Here is a 21,707-nt window from a genome sequence, read left to right as displayed (position 1 = left end):
CGCTTTTGACAGCCTATTTAAAATGTGTGAGAGAAGGAGTCTTCCATAATAAGGTTATGCTGTATTGATTTGCCTTTCAAGTATTTATGTATTATATGTGCTATTCCCAGAAAGAGGAGGTGGGATAGTGACATCGTGGAGAGCTCCATTATTTCAGGGCTAAAAGGGAATCTCATAAGTGGAACATAAAGGAAACATGTAGAGATTTCATTTATACGGGATCACGCTTTTGGCAAGCCTCCATGAAATTATAGGGATGTTGCACCCTTACACATCAGCAGTGGTGAGCCTCTACAACCCTCCCATTGTTGGAGTCATAACATCTAACTAGTCCCACCCAGTAGATGGGAATTGGCAGCCCATCAACATCTGGAAGACGGCAGGTTTCTCACTCCTGCAATACTCAGTTCCTTTGGAGGAAACCTCATTTCAGTGGGATCTGCTTTTGAGTCCACAGACATAGCATTGCATGTGCTTCTTAGGGTGGGATTTGTGGTTTCCTTAAATTGGTATGTCAATTGGTTTTTACAGTGCACACCTATGCATGTCTACTCAGAAGCAAATCCTTTTAAGTCAGTGGGACTTAGTCCCAGGGAAATGTGGATAAGATTGTCATGTTTGTTTGTTGGTTGTTTGTTTTCTTAGGAAAATTAAAGAACTGCTACAGAGCAAACATATAAAGGGTGATTCACAACACCAAGAAAAATACTTGAAGATGAACACTGTCTCGGAACTTATTATTCCAAAACATTACAAAGCGTATTCATTTCTCTATCCAGTTGTTCTTCAGTATGGTTCCTCATACAGTGAGTCAGCTTTGACATTTTAACAATATCCCTTATTCTTAAAAATCAGCCTGAAACCCAAAGTGCCACTGCTTCCCACCCGATCTGTCTCCTCTACATTTCTTTGTGTTCATTCATTAATTCATCATCAGCTTTAAGTCCATTTCGTTAATGCAGGCATTCAAATGACACAAGAGAACTCATTTGAGAGTCTCAAGGTAAGAAATACTCCCTATTTTCATCAAAATGTGGTAATACGGTGTGTGTGTGTGTGTGTGTGTGAGAGAGAGAGAGAGAGAGAGAGAGAGAGAGAGAATCTGGCAATACAGGCAATCTGTATGTATTGCAATTCATATACACTGCTTATTTACATTATAGTGCTGTTTCATACTGTTCTCATGTAATTTTGTTATTGCGAGTTGCCCTGGGCTCCCTTTGGACAGGAAGGGGTAGGTTATAAATGGGAAATAATAAATAATAATCACCATAATACAGCCATCTATTAAGAAATCATCAGTTGAGGCATGGCATGATAAGGTTTTTCAGATCGGAGTGGCAATCTGAAAACAGGCCAAGATGTGACCCTGAATCCTTGCTTCTGCTTTTCTTTGTGCTTCTTCCTTTTCTCCCACCCCCAATGTATACCAAGAGATACAACTGACATAAGGAGATGATAGCATCCTTTTGGTTCTATTGATCATTCTCATTATTAGCCCTTCCAGAAAGCACAGCTACTGCATTTTGCTGCTTGGTCAAAAACCGAGTCCTAAAATAACTTGAATCAGATCAAATTATGCTTAAATCACCTTAATCTCCACTGATTTTTGGTGACACTAAACCAACAATAGAATTATGCTGCTTTATTGTTGTTTGTGGAACACATTGCTCATACAACAAAGTATGTATTTTAAAATGGTATAGGTGCAATATATTCTGAACAAAAGGCAAAATTAATTGTAAATAATGTGGTGACGGAAGAATTTAAGATAGAAAAAGGGACACGACAGGGGTGCCCAATCTCTCCATTGCTTTTTATATCGGTCCTGGAGGTTCTGCTGAATATGATTAGAAGGGACCGGTTGGTTAAAAGTATACAGGTCAGAGCCAAACAGTACAAATTGAGAGCATTTGCAGATGATTTAGTATTGACGTTACAGGAGCCAGAATCTAGTACCAAAAGGGTTTTAGAACTAATTCAAGAATTTGGTCAAGTGGCAGGATTTAAACTGAACAAGTCAAAAACTAAGGTTTTAGAGAAAAATTTAACACCGATCGAAAGAGAGAGGTTTCAGAATGAGACAGGTCTGACTGTGGTTAAGAAAGTGAAATACTTGGGGATTAATATGACAGTAAAAAATGGGAACTTATTTAAAGATAATTATGAAAAATGTTGGACGGAAGTGAAAAAAGATTTAGAAATTTGGTCAAACTTGAAGCTTTCCTTGTTGGGTCGAATTGCAGCTATAAAGATGAATGTTTTGCCTAGAATGTTGTTTTTGTTTCCAACACTGCAGATTGTGGACAAGATGGATTGTTTCAAGAAGTGGCAGAAAGATATTTCTAGATTTGTCTGGCAGGGCAAGAAGCCCAGAATAAAATTTAAGATATTAACTGATGCAAATGAAAGAGGTGGATTTGCCCTGCCAGACTTTAAACTTTACTATGAATCAGCAGCATTCTGCTGATTGAAAGACTGGCTGCTTCTTGAGAACACAGACATTTTGGATCTAGAAGGTTTCAATAATGTTTTTGGGTGGCATGCATATTTGTGGTACGACAAGGTTAAAGCACATAAAGCATTTAAGAACCATATTGTCAGGAAAGCTTTGTTCAACGTTTGGATAAGATATAAGGATTTATTGGAAAATAAAACCCCAAGGTGGTTGTCACCAATGGAAGCAAAGGCCCAGAAGAAGCTCAATATGGAGGCCAAATGGCCGAAATATTGGGAAATTTTGGAATAAGAGGGAGATAGACTAAAACTGCAGAGCTTTGAGAAACTAAAAAACAAAGTGCGAGATTGGCTTCATTATTATCAGATAATGGAGGCATATAATTTGGACAAGAAAATTGGCTTCCAGGTGGAAAAATCAAAATTAGAAACAGAACTGTTAGAACCCAAAACTAAGATTTTGTCAAAGATGTATAACTTGCTGTTGAAATGGAATACTCAGGATGAAACGGTGAAATCTGTTATGACTAAATGGGCACAAGATGTTGGACATAACATTATGTTTGCTGACTGGGAACAGTTGTGGACCACAGGTATGAAATTCACGGCATGCAATGCCTTAAGAGAGAATATTATGAAAATGATATACAGGTGGTACATGACCCCAGTCAAGCTTGCAAAAATATATCATTTGCCCGATAATAAATGTTGGAAATGCAAAGAAACTGAAGGTACATCCTTTCACCTTTGGTGGACGTGCCCAAGAATTAAGGCTTTCTGGGAAATGATCTATAATGAAATGAAAAAGGTATTTAAATATACCTTTCTGAAGAAACCAGAGGCCTTTCTTCTGGGCATTGTCGGCCAATTGGTGCCAAAGAAGGACAGAACTTTTTTTATGTACGCCACAACAGCAGCAAGAATACTTATTGCAAAGTATTGGAAGACACAAGATCTACCCACTTTGGAAGAATGGCAGATGAAGGTGATGGATTATATGGGATTGGCAGAAATGACTGGCAGAATCCGAGACCAGGGAGAAGAGTCGGTGGAAGAAGATTGGAAGAAATTTAAAGACTATCTACAGAAATATTGTAAAATTAATGAGTGTTAGAATGATGTTGGATTGAAATTAAGTGGTTTCCAGCTGTAATGCTTTAAGAGAATATGAAAAAAAAGGATTATAAAAAGGAAATAATATAATGGTAAGGATTTGCTGAACTAACAATTTGTGGTGGAATACAAAAAAGGGAGGTATGAGGAGGTCCAGGAAAAAAGTTGAAGGAAAATAAGCAATTGAAAATTGATGTGTTTTTAATTTTCTTTATTCTGTATTTTTGTTATTTATCTGTTTTTTCTCCCCCCCACTTTATTGTAATACTTTAAAAAATCTTAATAAATATCCTATAAAAAACAACAACAACAAAGTATGTATTTTAAATAAAGGACTTTTTACAAAGGATATGTTCTGTTCTGTTTCTTTGTTTTAAAGTTTAACATGTACATTAAATATACAGGCAAGTTCTAGTATCGGCTTCACTTATTATATGCAAACATATGAAACGTTTGCAGTTTTTGTTGATGCAAATTGGATGCACAAACAACTGTTTTCTATCTATATCACACCCCCCAAATGCAAACTCAGAGATGAACATCTAAAACTGCAGTATATTGAAAATGATGCAATACAGTAGTATTTAGATGCCCATCTGAGTTACCTTGCGTCCCTTTAAACCGGGGTAGCAAATGCAGCAAGAGGACTTGCTCCCTAGGAAGTGAGTTTAGAAGTGCAGCTTTATAAAGCTACCTTTGCTGTCACCACAGACTTAATTGGGGCCCATGATACAGAACTGGTATTAATTGGTGTCTGCTGTTGAGACTGGATTCTCCTCATTCACCTTTATTACTTGCTACCAGTGCACCAGCTGTCACCTAATACCCCCCACCTCAATGTTATTACTGTTGTGTTAATTTAAAAGGAATTCCCAAAGGATATATGCTGAACAGGGCCAGCCCACCCACCGCTCAGGCGGCAGGATCCACATGGGGGGCAGATGCTGATGTCAATCTTTCTTCCCTCCTTGTTGCTCACATTTTCTTCCATGGCAGGGTGGGAGGTGCCATTCTGGGGTCTGCCTCAGGTGCGAAAATGTATTGAGCTGGCCCTGAGGCTGATGATATGTATAACTGAGAACCCCTCTTGGATGAGCTCCCGTTGCTCAGTCCCTGCTCCTGCCAACCTAGCAGTTCGGAAGCACGAAGTGCAAGTAGATAAATAGGTACCGCTCTGGCGGGAAGGTAAACGGTGTTTCCATGTGCTGCTCTGGTTTGCCAGAAGCGGCTTAGTCATGCTGGCCACATGACCCAGAAGCTGTACGCCGGCTCCCCAGCCAGTAAAGCATGATGAGCGCCGCAACCCCAGAGCCGGTCACGACTGGACCTAACGACCAGGGGTCCTTTTACCTTTACCTTTACCTAATATACATTCACATCATCATTATCCACTTTACTACCCTGGCTCTTTAGAGCCTATCAACTTCCTTCCCTTCCGCCTCGTAGTTTTCAAAATCAACCTTTATATCATTGCATTTTGTACATTTTCCAATTCTAATTACACTCATTACAAAATGACTCAAAATTTAAATAAATATAGAAAGGTAGAAAATTTCTCATTACAAGTCTTCAATCAACCTTGCTAGTGATGTTAATTGCTTACACTAATCTTTCAGATATTGTAGAAATTTACTCCAGTCCTTTTGGAATACTTGATCATGCTGGTTTCGGATTTTTCCTGTCAGCTTCACCAGTTCTGCAAAGTCCATCATCTTCATCTGCCACTCTTCTTTTGTTGGTACCTCTTGTTGTTTCCATTTTTGGGCTAAAAGAATTCTTGCCGCAGTTGTTGCATACATAAACAGTCTTTTATCTTCCCTTCACCCACTATACCCAGTAAAAAGGCTTCTGGTTTTTCAACAAAAGTGTTTTTAAACATTTTCTTTAACTCATTATACACCATTTCCCAGAAAGCCTTTACCTCTTTACGTGTCCACCACATGTGGTAGAGGATACCTTCCCTTTCTTTACATTTCCAATACTCACTAGTTCTTATCTTCTACATTTTAGCCCGTTTATCTGGTGTTAAATACCATCTATATGTCGTTTTCATAACATTTTCTTTAAGTTCACTGCATGCAGTAAAACTAATACCTTCCTTCCACAACCTTTCCCAAGATTCTTACTGAATATTATATCCAAAATCTTTAGCCCATTGTACCATCAGGCAACAGCTATCTTTGATACTAGCTTTAACATAGGCCTGTCACAGTTGTGCAAAATATGCTTCAGTAAATTACTGTTTTTTAAGTTGCTCTATTTAAATTATTCAGATACTGTTACTATGGAACTGCAAGTTTTGTTTGCTCACGTTGCACTCACACAAAAAGAGTCTAATAGTCCCTGGTGTCCGCTGAACTGTGCAAGAGCTCATTAAAGGAAAATACTTTACTAGGTTTACAAGACACACATGAGAACAGCTGAATACTTTCACCACTATTTTTATTTCATGCTTTCTGGTTTTGGCAGAACATGCTTTAAATATAAAAATTAGTCCCCTTCTAGATGTCCTTTTAAATGTGCATTAATGATGATTTGTGCTCATGATGCTATCAGTGCATTCATACATGATCCTACTTTCAATACACTTTGGGTATTTGAGTTTTTGGAAACACTTTATTTCCCGCCAGTGCACATCTTGCAACTTCCTGCTGAACTAAAGGATATGTAATAAGAAAAAGAAAAAGAAAAGAATATCGTCCCAATATGTGATCACAGTGGAGAGACTTTAAAATGGAAATGGGCAGAATAATTTATTATCATTCAATATGGAGTAATGTTGGTGGGAATTAATGGAGATAAAGTTATTGACATTTATCAATAATAATAACAATTAGGGAACCCATCTTGGAGTTTTTGTGGGTATAAAGAAATGATTGATTCTGAGACACCTTGACTTAAAAGAAATACTGTAAAATAGAAGGTGGAGAAGATGGATGTTAGCATGGACTGAATGTCTTAAATAATACCTTTTTTCTTTTTTTATGTAACCAGTAAATGGAAAATCAGAAGTTTTCTCTTTGTATCTTTTTCTTTCGTTTTTGCTCTTATCTTCTCTCTCTCTCTCCCTTCTTTCTTTTTATTGTCCCTTTATTTTTTTCGTTTTTCTCCTCTTTCTTTTTCTTCTTCTTCTTCCTTCTTTGGAGTTCTATGTATGGGGCCTTTATTAAGGTCCAGAGATTGTATACTTATGGAGATGGTAGATGGTTGATGGAGGAATCTGGGTGAGAGTCAGGGAATGGCCCTCTCCCAGGGTGAGAGGCTGGGAGGAGAAAGGAAAGATTCCAGGTGGGTTGTAAGAGCTAATAATTACTTTAAAGAGAGGACTCTGTATTCTACCTATTCAATTTGTATTTTTTGTAGTTATAATTTTACTGTATTAAGGGTTATTTTTTGAAAAAGAAAATAATAAAAAACATGAATATTAAGGGATTGTAAATTATACTAGAACAATGGTGGCTTCTGATGTATCTGTCTTGGGTATGCAAATGCTTTTATAGTAATACAAAGGTCCTGTCTAGTATGCAAGTCAGATTCATGCCAACATTTTACTTAATCTACTAAGTGCCCTTAATTTTCACTACCATTAGTAGCAAAGGAAAGTGGCTCTGCATATCCTGTGTAACTCCACTTTCCAGGTATGAAAATGTTATACTTTTTACCATTCAAAAACCTTGTATGGAAGTCTCACATTCTGAGCTCACAAATCCTGCTATTATATATTCCTGTTTGAGAGACTTCACCTATATGTGAATTGACAATGCAAACAAAAAAATGTGCAGCTGAGAGGTAAATTATTATAATATGAATATAAATCTAGAATAGAATAGAATAGATGAAGCATTTCCTCCACAACTCGTTTTAATAAACCGCTCAATTATTTCTGTTATGCATGCAAATCCTCTTACAGATGAAAACAAAGGCACTATAATTAGTTTGTTATAAGCATCCCCCCAGAACAATTCCCTAACTTATAAAGACACTGTATTTTTTAAAGTAATGTTTATTTCTAAATTAGGTTACACTGAATGAACTTTCCAGTTTAATTATGAATATTATAACCTTTATACATAAAAGAAAGGAGCGAAACAAAGGTGAACGTTTGCCTGATTAGTGACACAAGCAAACAGCCAATAATAATAAATAACGCCAGGAACTATACCAGAATGGTTCTAGAAAGGCCTTTGAGATGGTTTATTAACATTGGCATTCTGTTCCAGCTTTTCTTTCAGTCTGCTTGCAAAAACTGAGTTCATTTTTCCCCAGATGCAAACTGTATAGATCAGGGAATCTATAAAGGAAAATATGTTTGGATGCTTTCTATTATGAAATGCAACCTTCCTGCAGCCAACTAAGAAAGTATTGAATATAATAAAAGAGGACAAAAAATCAGGTGCAATAAAGCCCATGCATTAGAGGATCTGCATGGTATTCCACATGGTTGCAATTGGGAGAGCAGCAAAAAACGAACTCACATTTCAACCTGTTTCCTTAACATAGCACATGGAATGTGAGAATGTACTACTATATTATGGAAGAGGAGTTTTCAGCACAGCTTCTGAAGTGTTTGGTAATTCAGTTAAGAAACAATATTAACCGTTGATGGCTAAAGGGGATTATGGTAGCTTTTTGTTGACTTCTGCTTGTGGACAGGAGCAGCACTCATTGGTCTGTGGTGTGTTCTGAGCACCATGGCAAATGTGAGATGAGGAATGTGCTGAACCCCTCTCCCTCTTTTTGAGTAAACAGTCACAAATGCCCAGCTGTTTTTGAGACTCTTTTATAAGAGGCATGGTATAAATTTAATAAATAAATGATATAGCTACCCTTTCCAGATTGTGTCCCATTTTGAAATCTGATAACTTTAATGGCAGTCTGGTAAGCAGAACTACCTTATGCCCAACTCTCAGTCCCTCTCAGTGCTGCCTTATGCAGACTTGCATATCACACAATAAAAGATATATATTCCAAATGCATGAAATCACCCATCACGTGCGCAAAGGAAACATTTCTGGCAGCATGTGTAGGAAGCCCAAGATGAATAGAAAGACATTTCTGCCACTCAAAGGAGCAAGATCTTTAATAGAATGGTTTAATAGTATTTCTAGTTTTCATTTATTTAAATTTGCCTTCAAAACACATCAGGCTCCTAACAGGAAGGCAGAAGCAACTCTGTAGCATTCAGTACCTTAAAGGAGCACAATATAATTTTCAGCCCCCAAATGTGAAGAAGATTACAAGTCAAAGCAAATTTGCTGCTTGAACATCTGACTTGCTTGAAATGCACCCGAAGGTATGAAGGGATATAACTGCCTTTACTGGTAAGCCCCCTTGACACTTGGCCTTTTCTGACACTTAGGAAGATAACCATCCAATAATGTCATGGCTACAAAAGAAATTCTTCAAGACATAGCAAAGAGATTATTTTGCAGCTATGGAGATCATTGGCCTGAGAAAATGACATTTGGAAGAAAAGTCTCTGTGTGCCCCAATAGGGGGCATTTGTCAGTTCTGGAGTAAGCAATGCCAGTGGGGTGAACTATTTGGAGTTAATTTCCAACGTTGTTCTTTATTGTACATTGTAGGAAATTGAAATTATATCCCAGACGCGGGTGGTGCTGTGGGTTAAACCACAGAGCCTAGGACTTGCTGATCAGAAGGTTGGAGGTTCGAATCCCCGCAACGGGGTGAGCTCCCGTTTCTCGGTCCCAGCTCCTGCCAACCTAGCAGTTCGAAAGCACATCAAAGTGCAAGTAGATAAATAGGTACCGCTCCAGCGGGAAGGTAAACGGCGTTTCTGTGCGCTGCTCTGGTTTGCCAGAAACGGCTTAGTCATGCTGGCCACATGACCCGGAAGCTGTACGTCGGCTCCCTCAGCCAATAAAGCGAGATGAGTGCCGCAACCCCAGAGTCGGTCATGACTGGACCTAATGGTCAGGGGTCCCTTTACCTTTACCTTTACAGTAAGTTATCAAAAGGAAGTTGATTAAGCTTTCCCCCTCTGGAGTACCCTATACTAACTAAAACAAAGTTTCTCACATCTCATTGAAGCAAGTATTTCCAAATCAAGAGGGGGGGGGTTATTTGACACATCTCCTCCAGCCATTGAAAAGCAGTTGACTCATGCAGCTACAGCATCATGACTTGCCATCGTGTTGTTCTGAGTTTGTTTCTGAATCCAGGCACCTCTAAGGGGAAAGAGATCAGTTGGAACAACTGGCCAAAAGGTCTACCAGAAACGACTCTAATGGAAGCAAACAGTTGGTGGGCAAGAGGGGAAAATGGGTGGTAATACTGACTCCATATAAACCAACCAGTGCAGGGCGTGAACATCAATGGTACATTTCCAGAGCACCAAAAAATGCATGTTTAAAGCAAATCACATGTTTTGCCTCCCCTTCCTCAAAAGAGCTCAGAGTGGCGTACCTGAATATGATGACCTTGGGGATGAGGGATACTGGGACAGTTTCTTTCCTTCAGCCTTAACCTACTTCACAGGGTTGTTATGAGGATAAACTGTGGCAGAGAAAAGCCATACATGCCACCTTGAGCTCTTCTGAGGAAAGGTGGGATATAAATATATATTAAAAATGGGATAACCTGCTTTATGCTCACACCAACCATGTGAAATAGGTTAGATTGAGAGACAGTGATTGGCTGGAGGCCACACAGCGAACCTCAGGGCAGAGAAGATTTGAACTCTCATCTACCTTGTCCTAGTTCATCATACCAACCACTATATCACAAAGTATTAATGTTTCTGAAGTACATCTTAGTCACAGTCTAATAAAGAGGAAGGCAGGCTTGTGGTTGCAGTCCTAAACACACTTACTGAGTAAACCCCATTGGCTACACTGGGACTTGCTTCTGAGTAAACAAGCATAGCAAGGCCAACGAAGTGAATGAGCTTAAACAAGTGAAAACTGTGCTGAATTATGCCCACAGTATACTCTATGGTAAGAATTTTTCTCCATGTTAACACTGCATATGAAGAAAAACACATTGCACATCTGCACTGATTAAAGATATAGCAACATTGTTTGTTTGTTTAAAATATCTATTAATGTGCCCTTAATGTGAAAACCACAGCACAGGAAATAATAATTATAATTAAAAATGGTATCAAATAATATAAATCTGATGAAGAGAGAAAAGTACATAAGACTTTATTATACTGTATAATATTCTTTTGCTTCCTGGCTGTAACATCAAACCTCTAACTTTATCCTGCCAGTTTGCAACTTCTACCTATCATTCTGCTGTTACGGTTAGCCAGGACTGTTGTCAAGATAGTCTATATGAGCAACCAGAAAGATACTTGAGTGAGGACCCCCCCTACAAATAGAAAGGGGTGGGAGTGTCAGTATTTTTTCATTTCATCCCTTCATGAAGGAAGGCTGTGGTGGGGTCCCTCAACTTTGAGGTGAGACACACAGGGAAAAAAGCATTAATATTTGTTAATAGTAGAGAGGAAAAAGAGAAGGGTGGGGCAACATAAACCAAAAAATGAGGGAGGAGTTTCAGCTTCAAAATGACTCAGTAGCGATTAAGAAACATGCAAAAGAAAACGACATAAAGATATGTAAAAGACATTTTCTAGCTCCCCTCTCTCTGTCAAATAGTACATTCTGCCTGAACCAGGCAGTGATGCTGCTGTAGCTTTGTGTTACCTAGCAACAACTTGTGCTTACTTATTTAGTAAGTTTTCAGGAAAGTAATCATTATGCAGTTGCTTGAATAGCAATAAGGAAATAACAAACACACCTCAGCAGCTTTAGTGCACTAAGGATGTATCTAGTCAGTCTCTTACTAGCTTGCTCCTTCAAATATGGGCTTGTTGAAATGGTCAGCAAATCTGATCAATTTAACTGCAGTGATGACTCTGCCCTTGTTTTGTTTGCCAAATCAAGGTAACTGATGATGGTTTTCTAGTCAAAGTCGATGTACTTGTTTATAGGGCTGGTATACTGGGGGGCAAATACAGGAGTAGGTGATTTGCGACTCTGGACTTCATGGTTTTCTGGGGAATTTAAATTTATAATGCGTACTTCTTCACTTCCATCACAATGTGGTAAGCCAGCCTTGCTGCATTTTTTGGGGGGGGGTCTTCCTGATTATTCTGCTTAGTGCCCAATCCTGTCCTGATAGCATATATATTTCTAATGAAGGATGTAAGAATGCAGGGATTTCTGTTCTGATCTGCATTCATCACAATCAGTTCTGCTTCCATTCTGCTGCAGCTTGGTCTCTGTCAAATTATTTGTTTTGCTATCCATGGTAAGTTTTTATATGAGACAACCCCAGAGTCGTTCACTACTGGACTTAACTGTCAGCAGTCCTTTACCTTTAGGTAAGAAAAGTTGTTGCTGTTATTATCGTTAGTTTTAAATTTCAAAATTAACATGAAACAACATATACTTGTAAAGTATTTGCTTCATTAGAGTATGCAATACATATATTGCAATGTGGCGCTATGGAAGGGCAAGAGAAGCTATGTTTTCCTCCTTTGAAAGTTAGATGTCTGAATAATAGACAAGTTTTGGAAAATTGTGAGGTGTTTCGGACGACAGGCAAACGTCAAGCCAGAGGTGAATATGTGGTTCAGCCAGCTCCAATTCCAAACAGAATTCCAATTCACTGGCATTTGACATCCCATCATATTGAGCTTGGGACTATGCAGGTTGCATAAAGGCATACTTTAAAACTGCAGTGCAGCTACGAAACAAAAAGTGCACAGCTCATACCACGCTTCAGCTGTGCATTTCATGCTATAGCCCCCCCACCAGACCCTGATTTAGTTATTCAAAATGAAATAGTGGAGGCAGTTAATCCTGAACCCACCAGGGATCCTGAACAAAATGGCAGTGCAAGGGAGATGCAACAATGTGGGAATATCTGTTGCCATGCCAACCTTTGAATTTAAAGCTACAGCAGAACAGATACTATTGTTATGTTATATATTATACAGGGTTTCTCCAACGGTAACGTAATAAAGGCAATGTCTTCCCCCGCATGTTAATCTTTAGAATAGCACACAGTTGTCATAAACAAGAAAGACGTCTCTTAATACCAGAATCCTGTAGGAATATAATGCTTTGTACATTTGGAAACTGATTGCACTTAGCTTACTGGGGCATGTTACCATCTGTCAGGAGAACCTAACTCACAGGGCTGTTGTAAGGAGAAATGGGAAGAACCATAGAACATTTTTTTGTGTGGACCAGAGTGCAGAGCTTCAGATAATGTCCTGCTGGATCAGGCCAGTGGCCCGTCTAGTCCAGCATTCTGTGGTCAAAGCAGCCAACCAGATCCCCATGGGAAGCTCAAAAGCAGGACCTGAGCACAACAGCGCTCCCTTGACTCAGGGCTGTCTTAAGCATATGTGGCGCCGGGGTGCAAAGATCCACCCGGCGCTCCCCGCCAGGTTGCCCAGTCCCAGGCATGCAGGAGGGCAGAGCTGGCCAGCCGCCTCAGCGTCTCGCTGGCTCGGTCACCCCCGAACCCATGGCACAGAGCCGCCCACAGCAGAAGAGCCCACCGTGGCGCTCTGACTGAGGGGTGGGCTCTTCCCCAGACTCAACTCTTGGGGCCGGACTCTCAGCCTGGTGCCCCTGAGAGCCCGGCGCCCGGGTGCCCTGCACCCCTAGCACCTATAAGTAAGATGGCCCTGCCTTATGATTCTCAGCAACTTGAATCCTGCCATTGATACAGGAGGTAATATAGCCATTGTGACTAGTAGCCGTTGATAGGATAATGCTGGATTTACACACGAAAGACCCAGATTCATATTTCTGCTCACCTGATAGCCTTGGAAAAGCAGATGCCTCTCAGTCAAAGCTGGCTTAAAAGGCTGTTGTGAAGATGAATGAAAATATATATGTAAAGCATTTTGCTCGCTGGAAGTGCTATAGAAATGATAAATCACAAACAAGCACCTTAAAGCTTTAGAATACAGTTCTGCATGCCGGCAAATACCTTTCCGCAATGTATTCTGAGCCATGCACTTTCAGCAAGCTACCTATCAAACTGCAACCCTCAGCTCCTTCAAAATAGAAGTCTCATTTTTTATTTTGATGGAGGGATTTAATCACAATGCTGGGTAATGAGGGTAGATATGATGCTTCCTGGTGACAGCCATGAATAGGAAAACTGACTGCATGAATGCTAAGAGTGCAGAAAAATGTGCTCATAAATGTTGCTGGCAGGTATTCAGCTGCAGCTTCAACCATGTGCCAGGGAACTTGGGGCATTTGTCACTGGCGAGTTTTACTGATGATTTTCCAGATACTTGCTTTCAGATCTGCTTGCAAATGAATGATGGGGCAAGCCACACATCATAAAACACTCATCCTAAACACAGACACAAACATGCACTGCATGCATGTCTTGACTTGAGAAAGACTACACACACACACACACACACACACTACCTAGGAGTCATACAATAGCAAAGTGCATTAACTAAGAGTGTGGATTCTGACAACACGTCTGGGTAAGAGTAAGCTCTACCTTACTCAGCAAAAACGCATGCACATTTTACATCAGGGACTAGGTTGGAGGGGGAGAATTTTAGTGATATTCTTTCAAGTTTGCTTGATACCTACTGACATGGCACTCAGCAGAAGGCAGTGCAACAGGTGTGGAAGGCATCAGGCCTATCGGCAGACTGTGACTCTCCTTCAAGCCTCTCTATCTGGTCATTTGGAGTTTCCCAAGCCACACACAGTCCTTCTGCTGGCCACACATCTCAGTGGCTGTGCTTCACGCCCACCTTGAGTGCTCATGCCTGGCTGGAATGTGTCCTTGAACTCTGCCCATGGCTTGTCCAGATGGAAGACAGAGAGGGATGTGTCTGAGTGCATGTAGAGCCCAGCCTGCTGTCGCTGTCTGTCTTGGGAGACAATAGAGGCATGTGCTTTAGCGGGTGAGGTCAAACTGTTGGAAGGTCACAGCACCTGCTAATTGTCATGTAACCTCCGAGTAAACAAATCTGAATGAATGCTCAATAAAAACCGGATATAGTCTGAGTGCCATGTAAGCTTTGTGCGAGCAAATCAGGATGAACGCTAAATAAACAAGTTGTCTGGGGGAGCCCAAAGAATGCTGCGTATAGTGTTCAGAGCATGCTTGCTATTTGTAATCCTTGAGTGTAGGAGTTCATACGAATCTGGGTATCCAACATTTATTCAGTAGGAAATAGTAGAATGTCACATGGCTGGTAAATTATGAGAAACGATACACTAACTGGGAGCATCAAAGGCTGAAACTAGCTGCGACAGCTGTGAAAGTTTAACTCACACTGTTGCTTTTAGTTCAAAGCCGTGAGAATATCTACAGTAGACCTCCTTTCCCCCCAGGAATACACAAGGAATGTTACAGCCAGGGATGTATAGCTCATGTGGATGTGAGTAATCCACCAATCAGCACTGTCCTCATAGTGCAATGCTATATAAGCAGAAGTCAGGGAGTATTTGTGTCCAGTACCCAGAGCATTCCTGCAAAATTCCAAATGTGCCCTGGGCAACTGATGGCCTCTTACAGCCTGACTTGCAAACTGGTTAAGCTTGAGTCTTTGACTCCGATCAGGAACCATTCAGTTGCCTTCCACACTCTCTTTTAGCAATGAAACAACATTGTTTTCGAGTATAGCTGGAGACCTCCTGAGTCAAGTGGCCCTGAAACCAATCCATAATAATTTCAGTTACATTTCATGATGGATTACTATGAATGATGAAGGAAGGTCTCACTCACTCATTAATTTTCAACTTGTTTTGGTCTGCTGGGAAACAGATGTGTTAATGGTAAAGGACACACTTGAATCATTTTCTATTTCAGTGGCAATGTTATAGGAAAAGAACAACAGCTTCTGAAATTATAATATGTGTCATGTCAGATATAATCCAAATTTTGCTACTTGGACTCCTGCAGCTTCAGTCCAGTGCCTGCAGTATTTGGAGATGGCTCATTTTTAATCTTTCAGTAAAATTAACTGTGTGCCATGGCTGAATAAATTAGATTCCCAGCTGTGACACTTCTACTCTCCAAATTCATTTAGGATGTCTGCAGTTATGTTCTGGTTGCAATACATGAAGCAAATAACTTCACCGTTTTAGTTGCAAACTGGTGGTTTGGTTTTTTTAATTGCATACTCCTTAGAGAACAGTACTGGATACAATTTTGTGGTGTTTTATATAGTGCATGCTATATTTTCTTATATCCTGATTTTCAGGTTGGTTAAGCTGGATTGGAGGCCATTTAATGCAGCTTTATTATCATGCGCCTAGATAAATGTGTTGTGGTGTTGATTATGATAAACATATATTAAAGTCAGAGTACATTAAGTTTGTATTAATCCAGGACACAGTATGAAGGACCAAGTGGGAAGGAACAGAAACTACAGAGACTGCTGCCCATTCCCCAATCATAGAGATACTTCTGAATTGCCACAGATTCATATAGAATTTCTCTGGCATATTATTGTACCAACACATGACAAGTGAAGATAAAAATAAGTCATAAGAATATAAGGAGGGCCCTTCTGGAACAGATAAAAAATCCATCAAGTTGAGCCTTCTGTCTACAACACTGATGAATCAGATGCTTCTGAGATTGTATGATGAATAGGGACGTACATTCAGGAGAAATGCATCCCTTTTAAAATGTAGTCACTGTTGCCCACCTTGAAATCTCGCTGGCTTTGAAGGTGGAGGTACCTTAGATTCTTCATGAGTAGGGAAGTAACCTCAAACCCAATGGTCTCTGGATTCAACCTCCCCTTACAAAAGTATAACACAGAGTGAAACTGGTTATAAATATCAATAGGACAAATCTGAAGCAATGCACCAAGTCAGTCAACTTCAGGCATCTGATTTTCAGTACTATTGTGTAAAGGCTTCAGATAACGAAATAGGGAAATTAATGAGTTTCCCAGGAAATAAAAGATCCAAGGCTTGTATAACTTTAAGTGAGCTTTCAGCACTAATTTAATAGACAGCATCCTTCTCACATGCAGTATGATGCGGAGCCACAGGAAGGAATCTCAAAACGGTTGAAGACAAAGCATGTCCCAAACTTGCCGATCTTATGTTGATTCCTAGAAAGGGTGGGCAGTGGATGTGCAAAGGACTCAGCATTCAATCAGAGAGGATCTTGGAAAATTGCTCAATCTAGTTCATAAGCAGTAAGCACTACTTAGCACTGTTCAGGAATGGAGTGAGCCAGCAATGCCCTCTTGTAGGACCCTTTTGTGATTGGGTGGACTGGAGATGTTACCTGTCTGGATGTAAATATGTGGTACCCTGAGCAAGGTGGCACTATTAAATCCATTAGAACAAATTTGCTGGTTGCTCAACGAGGCTTACCTATCCATAGTGCATAATAGGGACCCCATGTGCTCATAGTCTTTGGTCTCACAGCCATCTATTTTTTCTCCCATTGGACACAGGAGGTCTATAGATTTTGGATAACCATACAAATCAGAAGTCACACTCTCTGTCACCAGAGCTCATACATAAATACAGGCACAAACACATATATTCTAGAGGGGCAGGATCTTTTCTTCCCACCTCATAGCCAGGATTTGTGATTTATAATTGTAGGGAGAAAACTGAAGTGGAGACTGTGATGTGTGGGATTTTAATTATACAGAACCCAGAAGTTTATAAGAGATACGCATGGCATATATAGAACGTTGAGAACACTTAACTTTGTAGTGGAGAAATCTAGCTCAAGTGGTGACATTTTAGGCTTTTGTGTTATTATCAACAAAGAAATAGGTGACCTTCACTGCTTCTTTTGTTCTCTCCATATTACTTTGCACATGCTGCTATTTTAATAGGTCTCTTTACATCATCCTCAGCACCATGAGTCAGAGAGCCCTCTCACTCCCACACGATGCATTGCACGGAGTATTGTTGAACTTCTCGAAAGCTAGTGATATTTACAAAATGGACCATTCCTCACCAATTCCCTAGATATCTTCTGGGAAATCAAATCTCTTCCTAATAACAGCCTGCTTATTATTATTTTCTTTGGTGTATTGTGATACACACACTGCTGAAATGATAAATGTGCTTGGCATATAGGGAAGACTGACTTCTACTTTGGCTGTTCACAGACTCTATCCATTCAAAATACCCAAAATTAAAGTTGATATTTTATATTGGTTGAAAATAGATGTTTCCCGCCTTCCATTAAATATTCCCATAATGTTAATGGAGGCTGCTGTAAAATAAAAAACAAAACAAAGCAACACAAAACCCTATGCTATTCTTCTCGATACTTCTTTGACTCATTTAAGTTTTCTTTTCTCAGTCATTTATTTTTCTACAGGCTCCTCTGGCATACTGTGCTTTCTTTTATTGGCTTGTGATCTGTACTTATCTGAATAATGTGGGCCAACACTTTAGGGTTCATATGAGTTTGTCTATGGAAGATGCTACCTTAGGGTGAGGATTGGGACCCCTTGTATCTTCACAGTTATGGTAACTAATTCTGTAATGTCACTTGGTTGTCATAAGTAAGCTGAATCTCTAGAAATGCAAGGAGTGGGACAACCACAGGTGATTTATGAATGCTTCTCTAATTGCAAGACAGAAACTTGAAATTCAAAATTTTTCTTTAAATCCTATCTTATTGGAGCAGGCCTAGCATCAGCACAGGCACTCTGGGGCAGCTACTAAGGGTCCCAGGCCTGAATAGGGCCTTTGCCTTGTGGCTGCCATTTTGTTTTCTCCACAGTGCCCCTGATGTTGCATTGGCCCAGTGTGTATTGTAAGGAAAATGAAGTGATTCCTCTAGGTTACTTCTGAGGAACATTCCTGCTCCTTATAGTATGAAATCACCCCTCACATATCTGCCACACAAGAATATAAATCCTTCACTGGGAATCTTAAGGTGTGCAGCCATATGGAAGGAAGCCCACATATAACACTTTGCTGGACTGAAATGAAACTGTTTCAGCTACGGCTGGAGGAAGAAGTGACTGAGCAGGGCTTTAGGACCTAGCCTCCTCCTCCTCCTCCTCCTCCTCCTCCTCCTCCTTCTTCTTCATACTTCCCATTTCAGCTATGGAGGACGTCTGGTCCATCTTGTTTTTGGACTGCTGTTCTGATCTTCCCTGAGCACTGGCCATGCTGCCTAGGGCTGATGGAATTTGGGAATACATTAATATCTAGAGGGCCACAGGTTCTCCACCCCTCTTCTATATAATCTCAAGCTTTAAGTCAGTTCTTCCACTTATACAGTGTTAAGTAGGCATACCTGCAATTCTAAACCTAGCTGCTCAGGGCTCCTTCAAAAGGCAGCTTCTAGCTTTGGTTTGGGTGCTTGCATGACGCCAACTTAGCAGGCACTTTCAAACTGTGGGCATCTTGTTTACTCGACACTTTATGACTTTTTCAGCTACGTAGACCGCCCAGCCCCATGCTGGCAGTGGCCCGTGGTATGGAAAAGCCGAGGCAGATGGGAGAGCAACAGGGAACAGAGGCCTGGGACAAGTAAACAGCAGGAGCTGGATGTGTACTTTCAAAATAGCTGTCTGGCTGTACCCTGAGTCTCTATAGAGAGAAAGTGGGGGGGGGGGATACTTTAATAGAAGCAAATAACGCAGCAGGCATGAAGATAAATGGTGTGAATTAGCATACTCTGCTCAGAGAAGTCCACCACATTAACATATCCCCGTTTCACTTGCAAATGAAAAATGACATCAAATTACATTCATTTTCTCTCTGCACTTTGTGCTAAGAAGATACTGCTTGCTGGGATGGAATGGGCAGAATCAGTAGTGGGATTTCAAAGTTAGCCCCAATTCTCTTCAAAGCTATGGAGAACTTCAAGCTTCTGAATGCTTAGGCACCACGTTGTAGTGAAAATAAATACCATCCCACTGACTCTTTCAACAGTTGTCTCCCCTATTGTTCATTACCATAAGCTGATGCTGGGGCAGAAACAATTGCTATCATTTTAAATCCCCCTTTCTACGTTGTGCTTGCATATAAACTGAAATAAAAGAAAATAATGTTTGTTACACTAGGGAACTTTTTTTTTTATCCCCCCTCCCCAACATTTATGTTTGAAACCTATTATTATTTGTGTTGTATGAGGTGAGTGGGAAGCAGATAATTAAAAAGAAGTCGACCTCCGTTAGAAAAACATCTTAATAGCTGTCTCTCATGATTAATTCATTGAAACTGGACTCAGGATGAGTAATAGACAATGTCACTTCTTTATCTCTTTCCTCTCACAAGCTGCTGTCTTCTAAGTGAAGGCAGAAAGAAGTCACTCTCTCTCTCTCTTTTTATTCTGACAGATGTGGATTCACGTTTTTTTGTGGGGGGTGCGCGGAATGGATAAGAAGCTACCTGTTTGCTTAAGCAAACGGTTGTTTTCCTATAGTACATTTAAATTCAGCAAAATGTAGGCAGGGAAAAAGGTAAGTTACTAAGTTATTATGGAATCTGTGAGAAGGGCAGGGCTTTTGTTTCAGCTGGAACTCACTGGAACTCTGTTCCGGCACCTCTCAGGTGGGCGCCATTGTTGTTATAAGAAAACAAGGGAGGAGTTCATTGTCAGTTCCAGCATCTCTTTTTCTAGAAAAATAGCACTGGAGAAGGGCACCATGAGAGGAAAACTAACTTTGGTTCCTTCTAGCACAAGCCCTTAAATTATCAGTTTCTGACTTCTCTTTCTGACAGCAATACATTGCTAGCGCTTAGAGAGCCAGGAAGAACCTTGGCATAGTGAGAGCTGATGTATCTCTGGCCATTATTCTTTAGGGAGTACAGTGTCATTAAGACAAGGCCGTGTGTATTTTACCTTGGCTGTGTTCAGAGAATACATAATTCTGTATTTGAATAATACAATATTCAGGACACCAAAAAGATTGCCATGCTAATGGTCAAATGCATGTTTACCAGTTAACATTTTATTTATACATCATGAGTGGTTATTGTGTAACGAAGCCTTGGCTATTCCTCAGAAGTGTAACCGGCATTGCAAATATAATATATGGTACTGTAATTGGCATAAAAAGGGCTTGCACTGTGAGTTTTAGCATGGTTCCATTAGATGTGGACACTTCCTTAACTGCTAAGCCATCTCATCCACGCTTGCAAGTGGCTAGAAGGGTGTTTAAATATTACACCAGCTTTCACGTCTAAGTACCGGCTGCTTTAAAGACTTTTCATTTATAACCAGCCTATTTACATGACCAGTCCCAATAAAAGTAGTGAGGAATGTACTCACAGGAGTAAAGATTACTCATCTGAATACGGACATATTGCTAAAGAACTAAATTTATAATTCTGGGCTAGCCAATGTAGTGCCCTCCAAATGTTGTTGACTACAACTCCCATCAGCTCCAGCAAGCATGGCTGATGGTCAAGGATGATAGGAGTTGTAGTCCAGAAATATCTGGTGGGTTCTACATTGGCTACCCTTGGCAAAGTTAATCCTCACTGTATCTGCTTCTAGGGCTCCTGCAAGGAGATAGAGGCTGCCATCAAATACACACTTACAGTACTTGGAAGTGACTCCCATGGAGCTCAGTTGGACCTACTGCAGAGCAGAGATGCAGAGGTCAAGCTGTAATGTGAATTTATCTAATACCACTTTAAAGCTGTCTACACTGGACAACCATTGCCACTTCTTGTGGAAGAAAAATGCGTTGATCAGCTAGGCACTATGTGCAAAGAAATGCTTCCTCTTGTTGGTCCTGAATTTTCTACCCTTCAGCTTCCTTGGATGAAGTTCTAGCATGATGAAAGATGAATAAAAACTCATCTCTGTTTGTTTTCATACTATGCATCATTCTATGCATACCTCTATCATGCCTCACCCTTTTTCTGAACTAAATAGCCCCAAATGTCGTAACCTTTACTCAGAGTTGTTCCAGCACCCTGATCATTTTGATTGTCTTCTTCTGCACCTCTGCAATATCCTTTTTTGAGGAGGAACTGAATTTCAATCCAGTTTAACATGGGTCAGGGCTTTCCCCGCTCTACCAGACATGCTTTTATGTATTTGTATCTAGATGTAGGTTGCCACCTTATATGGCATCCAATCATTAATCTACCTAGCTCAGCCCTAGACTTTCCTAACCTGGTGCTCTCCAGATGTTTTGGCCTACGATTTCCAAC

The 21,707-nt window shown here is 40.2% G+C and overlaps 1 long non-coding RNA gene across 1 annotated transcript in view; it reads left to right on the top strand.

Moving 5' to 3' along the window:
• Positions 1-894: 894 nt before the first annotated feature.
• The window catches only part of LOC128415621 (uncharacterized), a 38,512-nt gene continuing 17,699 nt past the window's right edge, over positions 895-21,707 (top strand). The window contains exon 1 of the long non-coding RNA XR_008331021.1: positions 895-1,003. This is a non-coding gene — a long non-coding RNA (uncharacterized LOC128415621). The remainder of the gene's footprint in view (positions 1,004-21,707) is intronic.

Source organism: Podarcis raffonei, chromosome 6 (assembly GCF_027172205.1).
Source record: "Podarcis raffonei isolate rPodRaf1 chromosome 6, rPodRaf1.pri, whole genome shotgun sequence".
In the NCBI taxonomy this organism is placed as follows: Eukaryota; Metazoa; Chordata; class Lepidosauria; order Squamata; family Lacertidae; genus Podarcis; species Podarcis raffonei.
Note: the sequence above shows the minus strand (reverse complement) of the source record. Positions and strands in the feature narration are given on the sequence as shown.